This window comes from Canis lupus, chromosome 33, assembly GCF_003254725.2.
Source record: "Canis lupus dingo isolate Sandy chromosome 33, ASM325472v2, whole genome shotgun sequence".
Lineage (NCBI taxonomy): Eukaryota > Metazoa > Chordata > Mammalia > Carnivora > Canidae > Canis > Canis lupus.
In genome coordinates, this window is record NC_064275.1 from 19033783 (window position 1) to 19061054 (window position 27272).

General features: G+C 36.1%; 1 protein-coding gene across 36 annotated transcripts in view; it reads right to left on the bottom strand.

The window, feature by feature from the left end:
* Window positions 1-27272, bottom strand: part of ZBTB20 (zinc finger and BTB domain containing 20) — a 773610-nt gene that overhangs the window by 333524 nt on the left and 412814 nt on the right. Inside the window, exon 9 of one of the 36 annotated variants that reach the window (XR_007407882.1) lies at window positions 12519-24098. The exons of the other annotated variants lie outside the window; for them this stretch is intronic. The gene's annotated coding sequence lies outside the window, so the exon portion shown is untranslated. Of the gene's footprint in view, window positions 1-12518; window positions 24099-27272 lie in introns of those variants that run through there. 36 annotated transcript variants of the gene reach the window in all.

A 27272-nucleotide genomic window follows, 5' to 3' on the forward strand; every position in this document is an offset into this window, starting at 1 on the left:
TGGCTTGTTAGCTGTAGATTTTTGTATTAGTTTTTAGCAGTTGTTCTAGGGATTATAATATGCTTCTTTATCACTGTGTACTCAGAATTATCATCATATCACTTCTGATAAACATGTGAGTCTTACAAGAGTATAACTAGCACCACTCTGTCTTTGTAGTATTTTCTTATATATTTTAAATCTACAAATATTATAGACCCATGATAAAATGTTATAATGTATGCATTAAATGGTCATTTAAGAAATTAATAGAATAAAAAAGGATGTTATTTTACATGTACCTAGATTGACAATATTTAGTGTTTTTCATTCTTTTAAAAAACCTGTTCCCATCTGATTCAGTTTCCCTTCAGCCTGAAGAACTTCCTTTCACATTTCTTATAATAGTTCTGCTAACACCAAGTTTGGTTTATATGGAAATACTTTACCTTTTTGTTATTGGAATATATCTTCGCTATATATAGAATTCTGAGTTGACAATATAAATAATTTTTTAAAATGGCATTCCATTGTTTTTAGCCTCCATCATTTATGATGAGGAATCAGTCGACATTTACTACTTAATTGTTCCTCTATAGGCAATCTGTTTCCCATATTCCTTTCAGGATTTTTCTTTTTATCTTTGGCTTATAGAAGTCTGAAAACAAGATCTGCAAGTGATTTTTCTTGCACATTTTTGCTTTTTCATTAAATTTCAGACATTTGCAACTATCATTTTTTACATCATTTTTGTCCCATTCTCTCTTCTGCCATCTCCAATCTGCTATTAAGCCTTTTCAATGAATTATTTTTATTTAAATTCTTGTACTTTAACCCTTTGGTTCTTTTTAAGTAATTTCATTCATTTTATATTCTACTGAAACATTCCAAGAATATTAGACTCTTTGATATCATTCTGTAGATCTTTGACAACACATTTTTTTAGTCTTTTTTTCTTTCTGTTCTTTAACAATTTCCATTGATCTGTATTCAAATTTATTGACCTTTCTTCTGTCATCTGCAATATGTTACTAAACTCCTCTAATTATTTTGTTTGTTACAAACATTATACCCTAACTTTTTGATTCTTTTTAATAACTTCCATTTCTCTGTTTATTTTCTCATCTGTTCCTTCATGTTCAAAATCATATTTTCCTTTAAGCCATGAATATATTTATAACTTTTGCTTTATAGCCTTTGCCTGCTAATTTAAACATCTGAATAATCTAGGGATTTGTTTCTATTAACTGTTTTTTTTTTAAATTTTTGAGTTAGAGATTACATTCTCCTGTTTCCATATCCAGTCATTATTTAGTTGCATTTGGGTCTTGTGTATGATATGTTGTAGGAGACTGTGTTCTGTTATCTTTCCCTAAGTAATGTATTTTTATTCTAGAAAAAATTAAATTACTGGTTGACCACTTTGACATTCTGGTGGCTTAGTTTTATGCCTTGTTAGAGCCTTGCAATGCTGCAATTTGTCCTTTGTTTTTGAACTAATTTCTTAGTCCTGGGTAATCATCTATATTCCTAAGGCATGGCCCTTCTGGATTTTAAGTAAAGCCTTAGATATTTACCAAATCTTTCTAACGTAGTAAAACTCAAACTCCTAGTTTTGTCTTCCCTTCATCAGATATATTTGCTCAGCTCTTTCAGCATTCTAGTTGTTCTTTTTCGGCAGGTTCTTATAGCTTCCCCTCTACATGCACAGTTTACAAATCAACCAAGACTCTCCTTAGAGTTTATTTGCAGATTTATAGGTAACCTCCCTCTGTGGGTCCATTCTTTCCAAGATTTCCTCCCTCAATTTCAGTTACTTTGCCAACTCCAAACTCAAACTTCTGACACCTCAAACCAATAAGATTGTAACCTTGCTTCTCAAATTCTAACTGCCCCACACCACACAAACTGGGAAGTTCCTTGAAGGAAAAGCTGTGATAAATGTGGATTCCACCCACAACAGTTTACTTCAGATTTCGTCTGCTGTTGATACCACTCTGATGCCTTCACATAATTGTTTGTTTTTAATTGCAATTTAGTTGTTTTTTTAAAAAATCATAACCAGAGTTTGGTATTGCTATCTGAGGAAATATTTGTCCTGGAATAGTATAAGTTACCCCTTTATTACCAAAATCAGAACTATCAAAAGAACTGTTTTCTATGGTAGAGAGTATTTAGAAGTTGATTTGGAAAATTGCATTAAAATCAGTGTCAAGAGGATTTCTTTTTCTAATTAGACCGCTTTTTCCTTTTGAGAAATGCTATTAAATTTTTTTTAAAGAAAATCATTCACAGTACCTAGGAAAATGATAGGTATTCCACTTACTAAGAATGGCCAACGAATATCTTTATAGTTAAATTCAACAGAATAATCTAGATGAGTGAAATGAAATAGAGTTACAAGTGAAGAAAATCACCTTAAGGAATATACTTGGGAGATTAATGGTATGTGATATTTCTGATTATGACAGAGAATCTGAAAATGTGGTATAGCTATCCAGGGAAAATTGGTAACTCCATCCTCACCATTTTTAAAGCCTTATTCTAAGACAGGCATTTGCTAAGTAATTTGTATAGATGAACTTAAAAGGTAGCCCAGGTAGTCAGACTCCAAATTAAATTCCAACCATTTCTTCTTATTGCCTATTTGGAATTAAGATCAAACTCATTCATAACACTCATCACAAGTTCTGATGATATGTATCTCCTATTAATATTCTTCCCATATCCTACGTTAGCAACTTGCTTCCTCTGTCATGCAAACTTGCTCTCCATCCTTCCTGTAAGATTCTTGCTCATTTCATGAAGCAGCAGTAAAATAGAGATCTCAGACTGAAGCAGTGAGGGCTGAGAAATACCTCTGGAATCAATGAACCCGAAACTGCTTGTCTAGTTCTGCTCACCTCTCTTGTCCTTTAGAATTAGTTTGAAATTCATCTCTTATAGAGAGCCTCCACTGTTTAGCTTGGAACCACATCTACCACTCCAGCTGACCAACTACCCTGGCAAACTGATATAACAGGGCAATTATTAATTATTTAATTTTATGTTTCAACACTATTCAAGGTATTGTGTGGAAAACAAATGAAGAACAAGACAAGGTCCTTAGTTTCGAGCACATTACACTTTGGTTACAAATATTTTACCCATTACCTACAGTGTAAATTTCATCCAACTTATCTCATCAGTCTCTATGTATACATATATTCCAATATGCTGTTTTACTTTTCTTCCTTCTATGTAACGATTTCATGCAAGCTACTCATTTCAAGAACCTCGCTGACTTCCTATTGGTACCCAACCCTTTAACCCTCAGAACTGAGGGCCAAGTGGAGCCATGTGACTCCTATCAGGTCCCTCTGCTGCAACTAGTCCTTGCTGCCTCATCCAACCCTCCTCACTCAGCTTGTAATCAACTTAACTTTTAAAGTCTTTGTACACATTAGGTAATATTTGTCCTCTGTACTCCCAGGGGACTGTGGTCACTGCCCAGCTAGGAAGCCCTACCCTTCATTATTCAGCAACAGCTTGAAGAGTATTCTAATTCTAACCTTCCGCCCTCTGACGGACCAGCTGCATCAAAGGCTGTGTTCCCTTGTTTGTTTGTTTTTTTCCCTGAAGCAGAATCAGGATTTCAAACTGAGTCATCTATTAGAAAAGGACGGATTCTGGGTCCAAATTTTCAAAATGTGTCTCTTCTGTGAACCACAGCAAATCTAAACTGGATGATGCCTTATGTTGGAGTCAGAACTCATGTGGTCCTCTTGTCTCTGCCCCTCTGGATCCCTGCATGCTGTTCAAGGGAAGTTGCTGGCTTCTGAACTGACGGCTTGGAAATGAAGGCATTTTTCTTTTAGGGAGAATAGTCCTTCAGTGATTCAAACAACGAGCTTTGTGATCAAAATAATTCATAAAGGAAAAGATTTATGAAGTGACTTCACTAGCACACAATGCATTTTTTAAACTTTGTTTTTAAAATAAATCTGTCAGTACACAAGCCAAGACAACACATCTGAATGCAATATCAGTGGACACACCCTGAGTCTCTTCTTTGCTTGTCCAAGACTGTGGCAGAAGAGGAAAATGCTTCTCTTTGTCTTTTTAAATTTAATATTATTTTTTTAATTAAAAAATGCTAGTTCAATGAAAAGACTTAAAAATTGTGCATACTGTCATTTCCTAAATAAAACCTGCCTTACAAAAAGTGTGTTTTCCATCTACTACTGAGCTTGTTTAAAAAAAAATAAAAAATAAATAAAAAGTCCAACTTATAATGAATTCCTCTGGCATAAGGAAGCCTGTTCTAATCTCCCTTTATCAGGTTTGAGTGATAGTTCTGCTCAACGAGTATTGACAGGGCCGTCCTGTTTCTCAGGCTTTCGTTTTCCTCAGTTGGAGAAGGATACAGTGCATTTTCACATTCTCAGAGTCTGCAGTTGTTTTTATATAAGAAGCAATTTGCTTGGGTCACGTCAGGTCGAATGGGATGCCTGCCCAGCTCTTGGTTTTAAAGGAAAAACATACAGAAAGACACAAAAACACAGCAGTTTCCTTCATTAAATTCCACTCTACCTGCCATGGGCTTCTAGCCACAATGGAATTTCCCACCCTGGCCTAGTCTAGCCTAACTTTTATTTTTAGGGATTTTTTTTCCCCTTAAATCTTATGAGCTTTCTTTCAAGTGAACTTTGAGGTAAGGATTATTAAATGATAGAGTAATTGCCCAGTTTAAAAAGAATCAGACATAAGAGACAAATGCCTGGTGACCTTCCGTAATATTGTTGGATAACCACCCTGTAGATGACAGCCTTTCAAAAAACTGTTTATAATCAGCACAACAAGACAGGTAATAAAATTCAAAATCAAAACCTGAATCATGAAGTGGAGTGAGGAACAGCACCTTCTCAGTAATACATTCTATTTACCATTGCATTAGATAGAATTTCAGAGGAAAAAATGGAATTGAGTAACTAAAAAACCAAGGAAATACACAAATAAGAGAGCAAAGGAGTGGGAGAGAGAGTGGTGGGGGAGAGGGAGATAGGGAGGTGGAGGGGGAGAGAGAGAGAGAGAGACAAGCTTTAAGGACCATTTTCTCCTAAAAACCATTTATGCTTTTGTCCATAGCCTGGGGGCAACTGATTTAATCAGGATTGTTCATGTGGATTATCTAAACTATGAAAAGCAACAGGGAGAACTTCCCAAGAAATCCAGACTGGGTCTGCTGCAAAATACTTGGTTTGGGGCCTGGAGCTAAGCAGACTGTTCACATTGTACTCAGGGTCCTAAGGAAAGTGGCTCAATGCCTCTATAATTCTTTGTCCCTTTGATCTACCTCACCATTTGGTGTCTCTTGGCATCTCGAATGCTCTCAAAAATGACCCTGCCTAGTTAACTGATTTACAGTCTGGGAAAAAAAAAAAAGAAAAAGAAGGAAAGAAAGAAAAAGAAAGAAAGAAAGAAAGAAAGAAGAAAGAAAGAAAGAAAGAAAGAAAGAAAGAAAGAAAGAAAGAAAGAAAAAAAGTTTGGTAATGAGGGAGGAAAATATACCTTCTTCCTATCTTTGCTCAGCATAAATAAAAATTGAAAGATGTGATTTTTGGGGGATGTGAACTCCACTCTGTCCACATTTAGCAATAGTACTGTCAGAGCCAAATTGACGCCTTCTCCCAACTAACTCTGTTTAAAACACATCAAGTTGGCCTTCTCGTTCATTATTTTCAAGCTGTATTTTACATAATCTTCCTTCAAATGATGAAGTTTACTTTTCAGGCATGTCATTTGCTCTTAGCGTTGTTGTTCTTTTTTACCCATTGCAGCTTCTTATCCTCAAATCCCTGATTTCTTGTTGAAGTTGATTGTTAATACAGCCATTCTTTAGCATCACAGCACATTTACAAACCAATGATGAGTTCACTCTCTCTGACTTCCAAAACCATTGGCTGCTTGAGACCATTTCATGAGTTTGTCTACTCATGTGAATAAACAAAAATGTGTCTATCATGTGAATTTGGAAAAGAAAGAGCGACTCCACGGAACAAAGCCTACAGAGGCCAAATCACTGCCATGGGTTTCATGGATGCTGCCCTTGCATGTGCTATTCTACCTCAACTCTAGTTTAGATATTAGAACTTTGCTTCTTAATGGATGCCATTTACCTCCAATAAAACCATGTGGTTTACCCTGACATTTAATAGTGATTTAGTGATTTTAGAGTTTCTTCTAACTCAAGAGTAAATGTTCATGAGACTCATGAACTTGAATCTAGGCAATTAATCTGGACATTTTAGCAGTTCCCTGAGGCTGCGTATAATCTCCCACAATCCCTTGCAAAACCTGAGATTTTGAACCACCGTCTAGTTTGTGGTCGCACTGCCAAGGAATAAAGCAAAATCATTACTTATGGTGACTCCCTCTCAAGCGCTGTAGTGAACTGAAGCACAAGAAAACCTTCGCTATACTTTAGACAGAACATTAAGATTAATGCTAAAAATCAAGTAACTAAGATCTTAAAAATATACCAACCTCAAGGAGCAGAAATTAAACAATACTAGAGTTTAGAAACAAATCAATGTTACTATGCAGCCCTTCATTACAACAAAACTAAGCAAAGGACAGCCTAAGCACCAATGGAGAAACACTTTTGTGTACAATTCTTGAGACTACTTGAACTGGATTTGTGGGAAATAGTTCTCATAGGTTTATTGCTTGCCTTTCTTCCAAACGTGCATGTGCACACACCCGCACACACGAATGTACCAGACCCACACACATCCACACATAGTACCAGACTAGGCCTATGGCTCCTGTGTTAAATTTATGTCGGTGAGCCACTGTTCAGCTGCTTTATGTATACACCATAGAGGGCCAAAGTGAGAAAACTGGTGTCACCATGGTTTTGTGTAATATTGCAAGGAAACAAAATAAGCTTAAAGCGAGTTAAAGGTAAATGGACATACAGAACAAGTTAGGATTCTTTAGGACTTGGTAGTACCTTGCTCAACCTCGTTCAACACATTTATAAATGACTTGGTCACCCCAGCATCTCACACTTTGCCTGGCAAAGAGTGGGAGCTCAGTTAAGTTTGCTGAGTGAATGGATGAAGAATCTGAAACAAGAAGTACACAGTAAGTTATCCAAGTATGGATATATATACTATATGGATATAGATATACTTGGATAGAATTAAACGTCCCTGAGCAGAAAAAAGCTAAGCTGATGGGGTACTTGTCCAGGTGTGCAGAAAGGTGGCAGTGTGAACATAAACAGCCAAAATATCCAAATATATAAAAGGATAGTTTTAAGTCTTAACTAGGAAGGGGTCTTGAAGGCCACTGGCATCTTTCAGGCAAAAATACCTTGGAAATTTTAGTCATTGTTAAGAGAAGTAATGAAAATAAAAGTTATACTTCCTTCATATAAAACCCTTTGCTCTTAGAGTACTACTTTCCTATGACATAATGTTCCAGAATTTCTTCATGCGACAGTCATTAAAGAATTCAAACTGGATTAATGTAATATAAGCTGGTAGATAACAAGTTATTTTGCGATATCATAATAATTCATTGACTATGAGAAAAATGCAAATGACATGGTTGTTAATAAATGTTATGTAGCAGACATCATATTGACAGTTCTTAATAACTGGCTGCCATGGCAGCTTCCTAGTTGTCTGATTTTCTCCACTCTCTGAACTTATGGACTAGTGATCTTGCAGCTCTGGGTGTTGATATTTATTAACCCATTCAACAAACTCTTACTAAGTTCTTCCTTAAGCTGTACCAGCCTGATGAGACCAGACTGGATCCTCTAGATATTGTCACCATTCTAAATGGACCCCATGCCTCCTTTGTCCCTTAAATTCTCCAATTTTTTACTTGTGGTAACCTATCCATGATTACACATCCAGATCCCTGATCCTAGTTTCCTTCCCACTTATTTTCCTTATTTCCTTTTACCCTATGTCTCCCTTCCTATGAGGAGCCAAGAGACAGTCTAATTCTTAGCAGTGGTCATTGGGCTATCTAGAACGGACCTCTATGAGCCCCGAACACATTGCCTTGTTGAAGAGATATAATAAACTTTCCACAGTCAAGAGTGATTTTATTTCTTCTGCCTCAGTAGATGTATTACAAGTTAACAGTGGTTCTCCTGTTATAAACCACAATAGCAATCTACCCACCAGTATCGGTTACAAAATTGTATCATGATAGAATTCTAAAATACCTGTTAGACTTTCTTTCTATAGGTTGCCCATTTCTTCTGATATAGTTAATTCACCTAGCAATAAAGATTAATTAGCCACTTCTTTTTGTATGAAGACAGAAAGAAGTATGATTTTCTCTGCTTATAAAAACTCCTGGTAAGTGGTGATAGCTTTCAAAAACCCTCTTCTTATTTGGCAACCATGGTTCAATTATCAGGAACTCCAAGTTCAGAATCTGAGAACGGTGACTCTGTTCTGTGATTTTATACATGCTAGGGATCGGTAAATTGCTGAAGACTTCTAAATAAAAGAGGAGATACTGTTCTCTTCATCTGCAAGGAACAAGCAGGCATATTAAATGAGGTTTTAGAGTTTCTGGAATACATGGTAAACTCTTGGCTTTCTTTTTAAAAACTATCTATGAGGTTCTCTTTAGAAATAGGACAGACTGGTGAATGTGGTATCTCATTTCTATGGGTGGAAATCCCATCTATAACAATGCTTTACAAAGAGACATAGTAGCAATACCTTTCCCAGCAAGATGCAAATACTAAAAACAGATATGGGCTGCACGAGATAATTTAAGAATACAGGTAGAAAATAATTAAAGCTACTGTGATAGTTTAGATTATAAATGAAATATATAAAATAATAAAATGAAAAGTTTTAAAAAAATTTAAAGCTGAATCAGAATTTCCCTCCTGCACCATAATCATGCTCTTAAAATATTTCTCAAAAGTAACTTTGCTGGGTTCATGAAGAATGGCCTTGATAAGGATGGCACAACTGTAAGCAAAATAATTTTTAAAAGAGTGAGTCTACATACATAATTTCATTATTTCTAGAAACATGGATGTCATTAGAGTTACAGGTAACCAGTGGATTGTATCTCATTCTGATAACAGTCAAAATGTGTTCTAATGGCAGGTTGCTGTGATTAAACACATTTGGAAAGAAATGGGTCTACTGTCTTCTCAAAGTGCCCACCCCTCTGTTCATCTTCCAGCACAAAATATAGCAGCCTTACCTCCAGCCAATAAGTTAGAGAACAGGGTGAAACATCATTTTGGCATTATTTTTTTAAATTACAACCAATCAAAAGAAGAGTTTGAGTGACTATTATAGGATATAAATTAAGAACTAAGGTTATTTACCTATTGAGTAATATTGATGTTTAGAAAATTGTAAGTATCAAGATAATTTTCAACCACAGTATTCCATATCCAGGAATATTTTAGTGGGTACAGTATATTAAAAAAGATGCTTGGACATTCAATAATTAAATAAGATAATGATATCTGATTTATTTATGGTTTAAGTTCTTGTGTTTTCTGGCAAAAGTATTTATGAGAGATAGCATTATCCGACAGTTAATGAAGGGGAGTGGAAATTATCTGTTGCAGACCAATCATGCTCATAAGCAAAATAATCTCTCAATCTGCAAATGGAAATGGGGCATTAAGAAAATACTTTGAGATTCTGTGGATGGAACACATATTCTATGAAAATTTTGTAAATATTATATATTTTAAAAATAATGTAGTATGGTAACTTAGCTGATTATTAGGTATGTAAGTAACCCTTTCTTCTTGATCATCACCCTCCCATAAATCTGAAGGGTCTATTTTCTTCCTTTATTCTTTTGCATAAATAACCTGTTCATAGGTGTTTGAAATATCAGCCCATCAGTTTCACTTTAAATCCTGAAATATTTTAAAGGACTTCAGATCAACAACTGTGGACTACGGGCTAACTTGGAACTTGCTTCTATCTCTTACAGGCTGTGTGATTTTGATCACTGACCTCAGTAGCCCTCTATCCTCACTTGGGAGAATGGCATAACAACAGTGCAGGCTTCCTGTGCTTACTGTGAAGACTGGATTTTATACAGTCAATACGAGGCTGCCTTTCTGAATCTTTGAAAGTTACTGACATCAGGTTAGTTGAGCAGAACTTTGGTCTCTTTGATTGGCTAGTGATCTCCAAATTTCACTTCTGGTCTCTGACCTTCTGAAATGAGTGGGGTGAATCTCTGCTTGTGTATTTGCCATCTTTCTGCCTCAAAGCCAGGGTGGATTTTCCTGTCGGTTTTAGTTTTCACGGAATCTCTCTTTACCTACATGCTACTAAGGGTAAAATATCAACTATTAAACTCTTTGAAGCAAGTAAATTTTGAAAGGAGGATTTAGAAGTCAATAGCAGTATGCCAGCTTGATCTGCCTTTCAGAAAGATCACCATAATAAGGAGACCAATAAATAAATAAAAAGAATAAAATATACATCTATGTTGAATCTTGGAACCCTTTCTTTAACACATATCATTAAAGGAAACTCTGAGTCCTGCCTATGTAATTTGACATTTAAAATAGAACTCATCACAGTTCTATGGAAGAAATTCCCAGGTGAGAACTACCAACTTTATTCAGATCAGAAGTTCCTATACTCCCTTAAAAACAAAAACAAAAACAAATTGACAACAAAATCTATGCTTCTGGTTGTATGTAATGCATACTGCTATCCAGTGGTTTTTAACCAGGGAACAATTTTGTCCTCTCCCTCCTAAAGGGCAATTGACAATCTGGAAGCAACTTTGATGGTCACAAGTGAAGTTATTGGCACCTAGTGGATAGAAGCCAGGAATACTGCTGAATGTCTATAATGCACAGAACAGCACCCATCCAGGCCCCCAAAAAGAATTACCTGGTCCAAAATGGCGACAGTGCTGCTCGTAGAGAAACCTTGTACTAACTTGTTACCCCAGAGACACTGGCCTTAAACCAATGACCACATCAACACTTAAGAGACTACATCGAAAGGATAGTCTAACAGTTGAAGAATATGCCCACAAGAAGCACCACTTCAAATATATTTGACAAATTTGGATGTGGTGCTAAGGAAAGAACTGGTAAAACGAATAGTTGTTTGGTAGCTAATTATGTCAAATATTACAAACAAATAATTTTATATTACTGAGTCAACTAGATTAACATCCTTTCTTAATTGCAAGAGGTCTAAAAATACGAAGTTATGGATTAATGCAATATTATCCTCACACAGAGATCTTTTGAAATGGTTTCTAGAAAGCAGTGAACACATTGAAAAAAAAGATATCACAAATGAATTCTGAACAGTTAGGAGCCAATTACCTAGGGCGGATTATTTCTACACACAGTATTCTCCGTATGTATCACAAGCATAGGATTGTGCAGACCACAGCCCCACACTGGAACACTGCTTCTTTCAGAAGACAAATCAGGCTAAAGCTCAGAGTTTGAGAACCGTTTCTGTGCAAGAGTCACTTTCAGCAAAGGAAATACAACATGAACTCTATCTAAGGTAGGTGTGAAATTTATTTTTTCAATGAGCCACAACTATTCTGCAAACATTTAACTCCTTGCTACCGTTAAAGGATGCTGATTACACATAAAAGGAAGAGCCAATAAAAATGAAATTGGAAAATGAAGAAAATATGTGAAAATTATTTTTAATATGGTTAAGATTCAACTATGTGACAAATTATATTTTAAGGGTTCTCTGTCAAAGGCATCACATATTTTTCTGATGAAAAAGGATGCCTGAAACTGACATTCAGGTGAGCATTTGGACACTCCCAGTGGTAAGGTTGTACATTTTTTCTCACCTTTGCAATTATTCTCTTGCTTTTGAATTTTATTTTGATCAGTGGTACCTGAAATTAAAATGAATTCAGGGCCTCAGAAAAATTGGCTTTTACTTATTTCTCAGTACCCCAAGAATTTGCTTCCTAGACAGGCATTTCTCAATGATGAGGAAACAAGAGGTGAAACTGGCTTAGCCACACAGAGAATGGAAACATGCTAATTTCAGAGTGGCCAATATCTTGTTTTTCCATTTTAACTTCTAGATATAGCTCCAAAACATTTGTTTTTTCCTCCCTTAAGGACAAGTTCTAGAGGCAGAAGGATAGTGGTGGGGAGAGTAGAGATGATTATAGGTTTTCATAGCAGTTCATTTTAAAATTGTTAAATATCCTTTATCAGGAGATCACCATTAACAATTCTAGAACAAAGCAAAATAAGAGATTTTAAATAAGGAAAAAAAAAAGATAAGAAGGCAACAGCAATGTCCTGGTACTATGAAAGACTCAAGAAAAAAAAATCGGATTTCTGCTCTCATGATGCTTGCAATCTTGTTCTAGAGAAAAGAGAAGAATTAAAATAACTGAAGAACAATAAGAAACAGTGTAATTAAGTGTAAAAATGAATAGTGGAAGCAAAATGCTGTGTGAAAGCCATGCCTCTTACATCTTTTCCAACTCAGAGGAAAGAGACCATATGGGTCAAAAGTAACCTACTCTAGTTTCTGATATTAGTTTCATAATTCAGCTATAATCCCATTACAAAGAACTTCAAGGAACTGCTGACATTTTTTGCTGCCCTGTAGTTTATGTCTCAAGTATTGCTTCAAATACCAAGCTATACACAGAGATGTCTGCTCTAATGGTATTTGTTGACCTGCATTAGGTTAAGGTTAGCCTCAATAAACAGAGACGAACATCACAGGGAACCAGTAAGTCAAATTGTTTTTAAGTAGGCTTGCATTATTTTTAGAATGTTTTATTACTTTTAACCTAAAGACTAGACATTTAAAGAACATTATCCTCAAATAATCTTGTTATTACATAAAACAGTAATATTTATTATAGGTGCCTCTGTAAAGCCCAAAATGGGGGTGTGCAGAGGTGGATTTACTAGAAATTTAATAAAGCCTAAACTTCAAGGCCCTCACTTGCATGGCCCCTTCCAAATGCCTGTAGGTTAATTTGTAATTATAATTTTGTATTCTTCTTAACAAGGGTACCCCAAATAGTGTAAACGTCTGGCAAAATCTTGATTCACCCTGAGTATAAAATAACCTTGAAGGGAGCAAACCTGACAGTCCTTAAAGGCCAATTCTGAAAAGGGTACAAAATGTACTTTCACAAGGATATAAAAATTACATTTCCAAATGTATCCCTCCTATTGTCTCTGCCATTCACTCCTGCCAAAGAATAGATGCCATCTTGCCCCACTGTTACAAGGTCACTAGATTCTTTTACATATAAATTCTCTCTGTTCAATGACTGGGACTGGGACTCACAGCAGTTTTTGTTTTTTGTTTTTCAAAAGATAAAAAATTCAGAGGTAGAAGATAATTTCTAAGGATAAAAGGCATGTTAGAGACTCGTGAAATTTCTCACTAAAACAGTAATAATTATTATTCATAGCTGAGGGATATATGCATTTGAGAAAAGGAAGGACATGGAAATTCTCTCAGTACAATTTACAGTACTACCTACTGAAAAATGTGGTGAGTTTTTGCAGCGTGTGAGAATTTCTACCATGAGTAACACCACATATCTGTTTTTTGGTTTCTGAAAACCCCAAATAAAATCCACAAGCACCTCTAAACCCCACCATGGAATTCTGACACTTCTGAGTAAGAGGTTCAAAACAAAATAAAATCTTTAGATGCACTATGACTGTCTGCAGTTTTTCCTATAATGCCTTGTCCCAGTTTTTGAAGAAAACTGAATAAAAATTAATTCAAGAAAAAATGAGTGAAATTACCCCAAATGGAATACTAAATTGAAAAATAATAGTTAAATTGTTCATAACCATTTCCTGTTATATTTTTTCTCTCTGTCTTAGAAATGGAGTAAGAATGCTTCAAATAAAAAATGTAAAACCCATCCCATCCCATAAAGGGCCCACTCACGTAAACAGGAAGCTTATTAAAAGAGCTTTTCTTGGTTTTCTGGCAAAGCCTACTTTTTATTTTGATGGCAGCACCTATTAAGGAGAGGACTTTTTTAGTGGGCAGGGTGAAAAATCAAAACTGCAAATCCTTCAGGCACCCGCTGGATAAGGGGTTAGTTGACTGACTTCTTGGCTGGAAGGAACTAAGTGGCTCTGAGATCAAGGAACAGGCTGTATGCAACCTAGCCCTGTCCTATAGATCATGGTCTTCTCAGTCTAGATATCACAAATCAGCTCGAGGTTCCCAAAGAGTCAGCAGACACCAGTCTATAATAGTGCAAAGTGTTTCACATGCACATTGAACTCCTTTCCTTTACACTTAAATCCCTTTTTGTTTCTGTGATTTTCCTTTCTGGGAAGCATTGTAGCATAATCAAAAGAACACAGGTTTTGGAATCTTAAAACCTGGTTTCTAGTTCCAGCTCTGCCAAATACAGTGACATGTTGCATTCCTGAGCATTCAATCTTCTGATATGCAGAATGGGAGCTATAGTTCTTCCTTAATCAGCTCAGGTTTCTCAAAACATGAGTAAGCATTATCTGTCTTGAAATTACCAGAGGTGAAAATACAGATTCCAAGGCTTCTTTCCAACTTATTAAATTAGACTCTTTGTGAGCTAGAAAGCCTTGGAATATTCATTTGAGACCCACTTCCCAAACAATTTTTGCATATTAATGTTTTAGAGCCACATTCTATCTTGTCTTGAGTCAGGATTAAATTAAACCATTTTGGTGAAATGTGTCTGCAAAACTGCAAATCAGAACATATATGCTGGGGGATCCCTGGGTGGCTCAGCGGTTTGGTGCCTGACTTTGGCCCAGGGCACGATCCTGGAGTCCCGGGATCGAGTCCCACGTTGGGCTTCTGGCATGGAGCCTGCCTCTCCCTCCTCCTGTGTCTCTGCGCCTCTCTCTCTATGTCTATCATAAATAAATAAATAAATAAATAAATAAATAAATAAATAAATAAATCTTAAAAAAAAAAAAAAAGTACATATATGCTGAGCTGTTCTTACTACTGTTATTTTCCAGGGTAGCTCAAAGCACCAAAGCCAAGACATAGGACCATCTTCCCAAAGATCCCGCTTGAAGCCACACCCGGCCAGGCCACAAGCCTTCCACTTATGTTCACTTAGGCAGGGTAGGTTCACCGGGGGTGGGAGGGTGGGAGGAAGTAGAGCTCAGTTGTGACACAGGCAGGATTTCTGTAGAATTTCATTTATGTGACTGTACCTACCCCACAGGGCGATATAAGGATTAATTCCTATTTGGTAATTTACTGTGTGTAAAATGCCTCAAGCCCCTTGGAGGAAAGTGCTATATAAATGTAAAATAATAATTATAATAATAATAACCTTGACTATTTAACTGATCAGTGAATTAGCTAGAAGATTTAGGCTGCCAAGGGACAAGACAGAAACCATTTTAAGTAGAAACACTGTACATCATCGTATCTCATAACTGTTATCACAAAAAAGGGAAACAGAGGTGGAAAATTAAGATAAATCCATGACTTAAATGACAGGGGATCACTAGTCTTGTTTTATGAAAGCCAGGAAATGCAGAAGTGACAGCTGCATTGTAATTCTAACTCAGGCACACATCCTAAGGTCTAATAAGCTTTGGTCTTTTATTTGTATAGAATATATCTCACTGGAGCAACATCTAAAATTTAGCATGAGTAAGGCATGACTATAATTTTGCTTAGTTGGAATATGTTCATAACTCACCCCTATTGGTAGGCAATGGTTTTTCTATCTGAAAAAAGATTGACATTATTCTATGAAGTTCCAGATAATATTTGAAATCAGTTGTTTACTAAATTTGATTCCTCTGTATCTTCCTAAGAAAACTAGAGTGTGTTTCTATTTCTGAATTTAGGAAACTAAAACATACAAGAGATACCTTTTCTCCCTAGGAAGAAAATATTTTGGTGCATATACTCACAAGAGCTCAACTGCCCTGAGTTCTTACATTATTTGTTTTATTTATTAGATTTACAGAGACCCTCCCACTAAAAGCTCAGGGGGCTCAACCCAGAACTTTCATATACTAAACATGAATCACTTCTTAAACCACAAAAAGCAAAAGAAAAGGCTATAGAAATCTTAATGGGCAAGCTTCAGATGCTCAAAAGCAATTGTTTAGTTACTCTACTTAGTTATGCATCGTTCAAAACACTTTCTAAATCGGGCAAAAAAGGTTCTTTGTGAAGAACAGGCTTTGGGGCCTTGGACAAGTTTTAATTCTAGTTGTTTTATAGCTCACACACAAAGTAGTTTCGATGTGTATGTAAAGAGGTACTGTACTTCCATGCGATAAAGTTTGCAGTTGAGGATTTTGAAAAGGAAAGAAAGCAAGCAAGGAGACGAATGAATATGTGGTACCTTGCTCTATTTTTAATTATTAACTCATAGCCTTGAAGATTTACATTTTTTAAAAAAATCCAATATTGAGTAAAAACAGGTGTAGACTAAGGTGAATGAGTACCAGAAAATAAAGTTAAACAGTATAAACTAAAATTATTTTGTAAATACCAAAATTAAGCTCTACTCTGTTTATAGGGTAGGGAGAGAAAGAAAGACAAAATGACAGAAAGACAGAAAGTCAAAAATCTGAAAGCCAGAGTTGCAACTCTGGCTCAGTTTCTTTGCATGAACTAGTAAATATTAAAAATGCTTTTTGATTTATAAAAAGTCATATGATACATAATACCCAACACAGCAGAATATTCCAAATGTGATGTGTGCTTAAACACATGCATGCAAACACACAGATACACTCACACATGTCAAAAATATGGGTGTTTTGTCTGGTATAGCTTTCTGGCTTCAAAGGGCCTCTAAACAGGGTAGAAGCAAAAGAGTTTCTGATAAACTGCTTCTGCCAGGGTCACTAGCAGAGAACAAGTGCTGCCAATAATCACTCCTGTTATAAACATTTTAAAAATCCCTCTTTCCTTTACAGATACTTTCCCTTCCATATTGCTAATATGGTAGCCAGTGCCTTGGTCCTTTAGCCACATTGGAATTTCTTGCCCTGCATCACAGGCCCAGCTGTACTCATCAAAGTAGAAAAACTGACAGCATTGTCTGAAAGACACAGCTTGGGATAATTGCTCCTTGTAGTTCCCCTGTCAATGAATATTATCATATTCTTCTCACGAATAAGGTTACTGTACTTTTTTTTTTATTTCTACACACTTAGCCACTAAGCACATTACTGTTCCTTTAATGAAATGGACCAAACGTGACAGTGTGAGCTGTGGTTTAGCATTCCCAAGAGTCTGTTCTAAGGCTTCTGTGTGCATATTTTTAAAAACAATCTTTATATGTCCAGAAGAAGTAAAAATGACAATAATTTTTAACGATATTACTGTTTTCTTAAGAAGGCTAACAGAAATATCAGTGGACTGGCATAAAGCAAAGAAAAAACAAAACACATGAGGGTAGCAAACATATCCTCTTACTGAATTTCTTTCACCCAAATATACAATGGAATCTCTGACATAATGTGTTTTCTTCTCCCTTCAAGTTAGACTGAAACTTAGTTAGAAAGTAGAAAAAAAACACTTGCTTTAAGTCTTCTAGTGATCTACACCTTTGAAATATTAGTCTCTCCTTAAATTTTGAGTGCCAACTCATTAAGAAGGAAAAAAATTTCAAAGTATTGCAGTCACTAATAACAATAGTAAAGTTAACATTTCTTGAACTTGTAGGTGTTCTTGGTACCATTATAACCACACATGTATCGATTGACTCATTAAATCTTCATGACAACTCTGTGAGGTAATGCTATTATCACTCCCATTTTATAGATAGGGAAACACAGGCACAGAGGGATTAAAAACTTGCCCAAGATCACACAGTCCGTGTATAGAGGAGTCAGGATGCAAACTGAGGGAGCCAGATGCTGCTACACAGTGAATATTTGGTCCCATAAAGCCCAGTGCTCCTTATTTCTCCTAAAGCAATTCCTCGGCAGAGTAGCTCTCAGTGTTCACTTTCCCTTCTGAACACTTATACACCTGTTTGCACATAGCCTGCTTTAATATCACAGTAGTGTAATGCTTAAGCTCTGGAGACAGATATAAGTATTTATCCCCAATATCAGCAGTGCTTAACTCTCCTGATATTTGTGCCTCAGTTTCCTCTCGTTAAAAACAGGAGTAATAATACCAATTTCATGTAGCTGTGAGGGTTAAATGGGAGAATGCCCATTAGAGCTCAGTGGAGGGTCAATGCTTAATTATGGCTAGCTTTGTTATCCCTGTTTTTAATCTCTTAATACATATGCTCCCTTTCCTCAACTAGATTGTATTTCTTTTTTTTTTTATTGTATATTTTTTTTTCCAGAGAAGTCATCAGTATGAATCCTAACTGTTTTGTGTATGGTTTTCCAGGGTCTTAATATATGTTGTTGAACTCTTAGATGTCCTTGATGCCACCATAATAACATGTATTAACTCATTAAATCTTCAAAACAATTCTTTTTTTTTTTTTTAGAGATTTTATTTATTTATTCATAAGAGGCATGGAGAGAGAAGCAGAGATATAGGCAGAGGGAGAGAGGGAGGGAGAAGCAGTCTCCCTGCGGGGAGCCCAATCCCAGGACCCTCAGGGATCACCACCTGAGCCAAAGGCAGACAATCAACCACAGAGGCCCCCAGACATCCATCCCTCTTCATAACAATTCTATCAGGATATATATTTACTTAGAATATTATAAGTAATGTAATATTTAGAGCAATATTTAAAATTTAGTGAACACTTACTGTGTGTCAGGAGCACTACCAAGTGCATGATGGTATTGTCTCATGTAATTCTCCTCATAATCCTCTGAATGAGGGACTTTCAAAATCCACCTTACACAAGAGGATACCAAGGCTCACAGAGGTCACATACGCAAGTGTTCAAGAATGTGAACCTTTAACCACAACCCTCTACTACCTTCTAAAGAATGAATTTAAAGCAAGTGTTCATAAATATTTGGTCTTCGTGGTGAATCAATTGAGTCACTTCCTTCTGTCATCAGAAATTCTGTGCTTACAGCAAACTAATGTGGCCTGTGCAATATCATTCATTCATAGCCAGGCACATGCCAAGTACTAGCAATTAAAAAAACACTATGGATCTAAAATTTTCTCATCAAAAGCAATTAAAATTTAATGTAATTTCACGACCTCCATTTGCTATGCCTACTCTTAGAAAAATCGAACTTTTCTCCCTTCCTTCCCTGCCCACTCCTTATTCTTTCTTTTAAACCCAAGTTTCATAGTATTAAATTTATACAGATTTTTGCCCATAAGAAGCTTATATGTCAAGGCAAGGAACCATTTTAATTATATTTACTCTTCATTTTGAGTATATTTCCTTTTCATATCTGACAAAGACTTCTGAAGTGACTAAAGAAAGGCAAAGCAACCTGATTTTTTTTCAAAAAAATTCTTTCATGTACAATCTTTTGTCTGTAATATTCTCATAATGGCTTAGAAATTTTAAAAGAAGGTTTTAGCTATTTTTGTTCTTTTCAAATTGGCAAAATTTGAATTTTTTTTCTTCACATGTTTAGATTGGCTTTAAAATCAACAAACCAGAAAATAAGAACATATTCAGCTTAAAAAACACGCCCTGCATGGGCGCCTGGCATCTTCAACTAGTGTCAGCATCGCTCTGAAAACTGGGTTTCTATTCTGTTTTTTAAAAAGTTTGAAAAATGCATGTGTAGAACTCACACAGCACCAAGCCTGCTGTCTAAAGAACAGAAAAAGTTTCAGGGCAATAGAAGACCATAACCATTGCTGTAACAAACTCTCCAGTCAGCTAGCAGACCTTGCCAATACTTCCCTTGCCTCTACGCTGAAGGTACAGGTGGCATTTTGTCTGTGACCTTAAAAAATATCTATTTAGGGCTTGGAGTGGATAATTCTAAAACCAGTAGTGTTCAGGTATACTCTGAAGAATCATTATTTGCTATGTATGACTTTAAGTTATATGGATTTGATAATTTCAAAAGGATAAGGAAAGTTCTCCTGAAATTCTATCATTAAATGCTTCATTTCAGCAGAATTATTTAAAATATAACGCCAAAGAAGAGTATTTTATATCTAGAATACATGACCGTAGAATGCCCTTCAGAAGTTAGCATAATCTGTTACTTCATTAAAGATACATTTTATTGTGTACCTACTATATGCTAGGCATTATAATAGACAAGGACAATATGAAGAACAACTAGATCTGAAAAATAGCAGGGATATAAATGGGGATGGTGAGAGAGAACACAGAAGAGACAATAAAGTGATTACAATCATAGCTGCCACACGCTGAGGGCCTGTCATGTATCAAGGCAACGTACAAGGTGCTTTAGATGAATCACTTCATACCAACCCTTCAGGATAGGTATAATCTTCTCATAGATGTGAAAAATTAGTGTTGATTGATTATAAAGGGCTTTGTAATATGATATAATAAAGTTTTTATTTTATTTTATAAGAAATGGAGAAACATTTTTAAGGTGAGAAATATGATGAATTTCTCTTTCTTTTTTAACATTTTATTTATTTATTCATAGAGACACACAGAGAGAGATGCAGAGACACAGGCAGAAGGAGAAGCAGGCTCCATGCAGGGAGCCCAATGTGGGACTTGATCCCAGGTCTCCGGGATCACACCCCGGACTGAAGGTGGTGCTAAACCCGCTGAGCTACCAGGGCTGCCCTGAATTTTTCTTTATAGAAAGGGAACTTTGGTGTTCGCATTCATTTTGGTATAGCATCACTATACTACCCACAAGGATGTGATTTTTTGGCTGGAGCTGTGATTCTCTAACTGATCCAGAGTTCATTGCCAATGAAGTCCACTATGAATTAAGTAGTATCTGGCTTCTGAAAGACACTGATTGGATGCTACTACTCTTTACTTAAAAACACAAGTCATTTTTAATGATTTCCATGACCTAGCTAATGGAGCTTCCTTCTGAAGCATCCATGATCTGCTCCTGAAAACTGTACAGGGTATAACTGTACTTATTCCCCAAATTCTGTAATGCCTTAATATCTTGCCAATTAGTACCTTCCTCACCATTCCAGATTCTATTATATCTTCATGCTTCAGTTCTCCTGACAGCTCCTCAGATTATATTTTTCTCCCAGGTGAAAACTTTATTCATTCTCCAACATTGTTTGAAAGACCACAGCCTTCCCAAATCTTCCTTCTCATTCACCTTAGATTCAACCACTTTCTCTGGTTCCCCACAACGTTTCACCTATTCTTCTACATCAGCATTTTTTTTCCTCTACTTTATATTGAAGCTCTTTCTTTCTAAGTCTCTCTCCTAGAATCTAGAAGGTTAACAAACTGAGGGTATTGACCTTAATCTTTCACCTAAATTTTACAAACAAACAAACAAACAAACAAACAAACAAAAAAGGAAAAGAAGCATAAAGTATTGATATACTTGGCCAAGTATGATATCCAGATGCTACACTGCCATAACCAATGCTCAATAACTGTTAGATGAATAAGATAGAGTCACTCAATCATTCATTGACTCACGTTTTAATTAATTCATTAATTCTACATGCTCAAAGAAGAAAGTAAAGATTTCTTTATAAAAAAAGTTTTCTGGGGACGCCTGGGTGACTCTGCAGTTGAGGATCTGCCTATGGCTCACATCCTGATCCCGGAGTCCCGGGATCAAGTCCCACATCAGGCTTCCTGCATGGAGCCTGCTTCTCCCTCTGCCTATGTCTCTGCCTCTCTGTGTGAGTGTGTCTCTCATGAATAAATAAATAAAATCTTTAAAGAAAAAGTTTTCTGTTCATTTGAATAAAAATCTTTTACAAATCAATAGGCTAGGAGAGGTCTATTATATTATAATTATTATTATTAAATCAAATAAACAATGGGTACATCTAAAGAGTACATTCCAAGCTAGAATCAGGAAAACTGGTTAGAAACTGTAGAAAACTGAGAAATGTACTAGCTCATCACTGCCTCCATATAGCCTATAGGTATTTCTGACCATCTTGTACTAATATGAGAGTACCTATGGTACTGGCAAAAGTAGATGAATTGCCTGCCCAGAGATGCTATTGAAAGGAAATAAAACCATTTCATAGCAATATAAGGGAGAAAAGACTGACATTAACAAAGCTATTTATTGTCTAGGCAAGTTAGTAGATTCCAAACATATATTATCTCATTTAAATTCTTATAAAAACCCTAACATGGCTAATATTTATCTATTTTAAATAAAATCATAACTGAATGCAAGAATCTTAACTAAATTCCCAGAGGCCACATTACTAGGAGGCTGGAGTAGCCAGAATCAAAAAGCTGAAAGCCCTTACTTAGTCTTTTCCATTTATATTAAATTACTTCTTAGGACATACTTCCAGACCAAAAGAGTTGAAATCTATGTAGATTTACATTTTGATGGATAGCTTTATGGAAGACTTTACTGTAGGCATCAAAAGACAAAAAACAAGAGCTAATATTTACTACTGTTCTAAACATTTTGGATATATTCACTCATTTAATCCTTACAACAATGTTTTTGGAAGGGAGTACTATTATTATTGTTGTTACCACTTTAAGGTGTGGAAACTGAGTCAAAGAGAAGACAATAAACTTTCAACAAAGTCACAAAGCTAGTAAGTGGCTGTGCGATCAGACTATAGCCCACAGAATTTAACCGTCATGCATACAGCTAATTAGACTAAAAGGTTATTTTTTTTTAAAGATTTATTGATTTATTTTAAAGACAGAGAGTGGTGGAGAAGAGCAGAGGGGGAGGGAGAGAGAATCTTAAGCAGACTCCACGCTGAATGGGGAACCCAACACAGGGCACACAGCTTGACTTGGGGCTTGATCTAATAACCTGAGATCATGACCTGACCTGAAAGAGTCAGCTGCCTAACTGACTACAACACCCAGGTGCCCTAGCCTAAAAGGTTATTAGATGAGACAATGTAAAAATAGTTCCAAGAATAGGACATGGCACAGAGTAGGCTTTATTAAATGTTACTGCCTCTCTTTTTCTTCAATCTTTAAAATCTTATAACAACGATACCTTTATTTTTAAAGTATATTCTGCTTTTTAAAGACTTAACAATATTAGCTTTCACAAAAATAGAGCATTGAATGTAGGATATACTAAAGTAGTAGTATAATGGTGTTGAGAAGTATTTAACGTGCTGCTAAATATTACTCATAATATAGTTTTTAAGTGACAAAGTATGATTCCAGTGTACCAATGTTTTACCAAAAATAAAATGACACAGAAAACAATGACAACAACAACAACCGGAAAGGTATAGCCCCAAAGGACATTATGAATGGCTTTAATTGTCCTCTTATATTTTATTCTATATAGTCTATCATGACTATTTATGCTTTTCATAATAAGAAAAATAAAAAAGAATAGCTAGGACAGAATATTCTTAATTTATTGATATAATGCTAAACAGCAACATTAGTAGAGATGTGTGACTCCACACTTGTTTAGAGATGGAGCTTGAATAGAACCCAAGCTCCTCATTTCCAAACCAGTGTGTTTTCTCTTATACTCTATTCTCTAGCCAGTGGTCATAATTATGAGGAATTCAAAAGTAATCTATGAAGAAGACTTCTGGCACATGGTTAGAGATACTATGCAAATGTGCTTTAAGCACACACACACACACACACACACACAGAGGTGTTCTAACACATCAGGCTTCTTAAGTTGCTTATGAAACTGTATAAGCCGTTTGTTTCTGAGTCCAATACTATATATGGCAGACTGATTTTCTCTAATTCTTCACACTCTTTCTATAAGAGAACTATAAATCTACACATACCACATGACTTTACTGTAACTCTCAGTAGTGTGTGTTAATGTGGGGAATAGAGTATAACTCTGTCCCCTAGGTTTGAGTTAAGTCAACTCACTTGCTTTGACTGATGTAATGTTGGCAGAAATGCCATGAGTAGTGATTTGGCTTGGCTTCTTATGCACATGGAATTTGAAATAAGAAAACTTTGTCTCAAGTATCTGATCTCTTCATCCTGAGTCCCAGAATGAGAAGCGCGTGAAGAAGATATGAACCCCAATGCAGCCTGAAATAGAGGTACCCAGATGCCACATAGACCTATAAGTGAGAAATAAATGTTTACAATTATAAGCCACATAAATTTGGGGGTTGTTTGTTATGCAGCATTATCATAGCAATAGCAAACTAATATACAAACAACTATCAATGCAATCCGTGGTGGTAGGTTTTGTAATATATATATAGTATACATCTACTCTCTCTCTCTCTCTGATTTTTTTTTTTTGTGTGTGTGTAGTATACATTTACTCTCTCTGTCTCCATATATATCTCACAAGTTTAGGAAACCTGCCACTACAGATAGCATATATATACACATATATATGAGAAAAGGTTGTCAGTTGAAATTTCATACATGAAGAAGCTACTATGCTTTTTAGTTCGCCATGAATGGGCTTCTTACATTTCACTGCACAGAAAAATCATCTGGGATGGGATCTTATTAAAATGCATATTCTCCTTCAGGAGGTTGGAAGTGAGGCCTCAGATTCTGTGTTTCAAACAAGTTCCTAGGTGGTACTGATATTACTAATACTACTATACTCTGAATAGTGAAGCTACAGAGGACAGATAATGGTAACCACATGTAAGAAACAGCCGCAAACAGGGAAGACAGTCTGGAACAGTCTGCAACTAAGAATGGATATAACTTTGATTAAAATTTTATCTTTATCTTATAATGAAACAATTCACGTAAGAGACAGAAGAGTCAAAGGAAATGGGCCTTGCAAACAAATCAAATGACAGCTCTCATGTTAATGGTGAGTATAGATTCCCAGTTTTATACACACACACACACACACACACACACGCCTGTTAATGACTGGAACTAGAATCCCACTCAAACAGTGTGAATGTAGCACCCCAGGACATTCTTATGGACATATATACTGATAAACCTAGAATATTGCAGCATTCGCTTATGGAAAAATCTTACATATAAGTTCACTTTCTGAAATGTAGCTTTCTAACAGCAAACTTGTCTTTATTTCTCTATTTTCTCTTTTTGATACTTCAATTACTCTTCACTACAATCCATTAGATTATTTGTCTTAGTTGGCGTGGGCTGCCACAATAAAATACTACAGACTTGTTATCTTAAACAACAGAAACTTATTTCTCTCAGTTCTGGAGGATGAGAAGCTCAGGATCAAGATACTGGCATGGCCTGAGTTCTAGTGAGGGCTTCCTTCTGGACTGCAGATGGCCACCTTCTTACCAAGTCCTCACATTACACAGAGAGAGGAAGCTCTGGGGTTTTCTCCTCTTCTCATAAGGACACTAATCCTAGCATAGAGGCTCCACACTCATGACTTCATCTAAACCTAATTACTTCCCAAAGGCCCCACCTGCTAATACCATCACACGGGGGTTGGGGGTAGAGCTTCTACATATGAATTTTGGGAGGACACAAACATTCAGCCCATAACATTAGTACTTCTCAAATTTTTTCAGGTCATGGCTTAAGTAGAAAAGGGTAGGGGTGCCTAGGTGGCTCAGGCAGATAAGCGTCTGACTCTTGGTTTTGGTTCAGGGTTGTGAGATCAAGCCCCACACTGAGTTTGAGTTTCAATCTCCCTCTCCCTCTGCCCCTCCCACTTATGCTCTTTCTTCCTCTCTAAAATAAGTAAATATTTTTTTTAAAAAAGAAAGAGTTGTATTGTCTTATTCACTGGGATAAACTAGGAGAGATTTGGAGCTTTAGAGGGGGCTCTGCTGGGCTATCTATAAGTAACCCTTTTGCTCCAGCTGTCACTAGGCCTCTCCGAGGAGATCCATACCCATTCCACATAAGTTGGCAAACTACAAACTGGATACAAGCACATGCTCTACAGAACACAAACAGCATCACCAATTACCATCACTGTTTCTGAGCCTCATTTTGGATCTTTCATAATTGAGCTGATATTTTCTGGAAAACAACATTAGTGTGGAAAGGGGTTTCCTAGGCAGTTGATCAATAACCACTACAGAAAAGATGACAGTATTTAGAAAATTATGCTGGAAGGCATAGTACAAAATCTAAATAAGGCCACTTTAGAAAACAGCAGATGAGATCGTTGACTTTTCTTGAAGAATATGTTTTTAAATTTTCATAACTTTGTATGTCTTCAGGTGTCACAATGGATGCTAAGAAAGTAAATGGGAATCACCCTTTCTCCCTGAGACCAACACTTGTTTTCTTTTCTTTTTTGGGATATATGTGCTGCCGAAGTGAGCACATCTTTTCTGGGATAAATTCACTAACAGTCAATAGCTTATCTTTCCAGAACAAAAGCTTAAAAATTTTTCTAAAATTAGGGAAGAAAATGTATATATATATTTTTTCTGCAGGAATATAGCTAACACCCAACATCAAGTCCTTTGGTACTTCCATGGGGATGAAATTGAGACGCTGTTTCCTGTAGTTTTCTTCAGCTTGGGTTTCTGAATAATAAGGAGGAGGCTTCTGGTGCTAGGGTGATCTTCTTGGTCACCAAACCCTGGAAATAGCTTTAAAATATCCATGGTCTTGGACACTGAGAGTCCGGAAGAGAGTTTGAAACTTTCCATCTTATTGTTATTTATGTTCTAGAGCCTCACTAATTTCTCTCACAGAAGATTGGGTCTTCCCTGGTGCTGATTATAGAGATATAGTGGATCTTACATTTCTGTCTAGAAAAGAGGCATCAACAAGACTTCACCATGTCTCATTCCAGACTGGATTAACATGATCATAGCAATAAATATCAAACTAAAACCAATCGGCTCCCACTTAACAAAGCATGTTAGAAAACACAAGTATATGAGTATAACTTTATTACAGGAACAGTATTGTGTTTGTTTTAATTTAATTTTTAAAAGAGTAAATCAAATACATATACTTCATAAATTTGTTATTCATAACAAATTTATTGTAACACATCTCACGCTTGATTGAAACCCACAAGACTTTCTTATTACCAACAATAAAAATCACTGGTATAAATCATGCGTTATTCACTCATCCAACAAACATTAATTGAGCACTTACTATGTGTCAAGACAGTGCTAGATACAAGAAACCACAGATGAATAAAACAACATCTCTCTTCAAGTGTTAACAACTATTGATGTGAGCAATTGGGCTTCTATTGGGTTTCGGAAAACAGGCTACTAATGGGCAATAATACACTGGAGGTAGTAGAGAGCAGAGAAGAAGGTGCTGTGATCTAATTAAAACAAACAAACAAA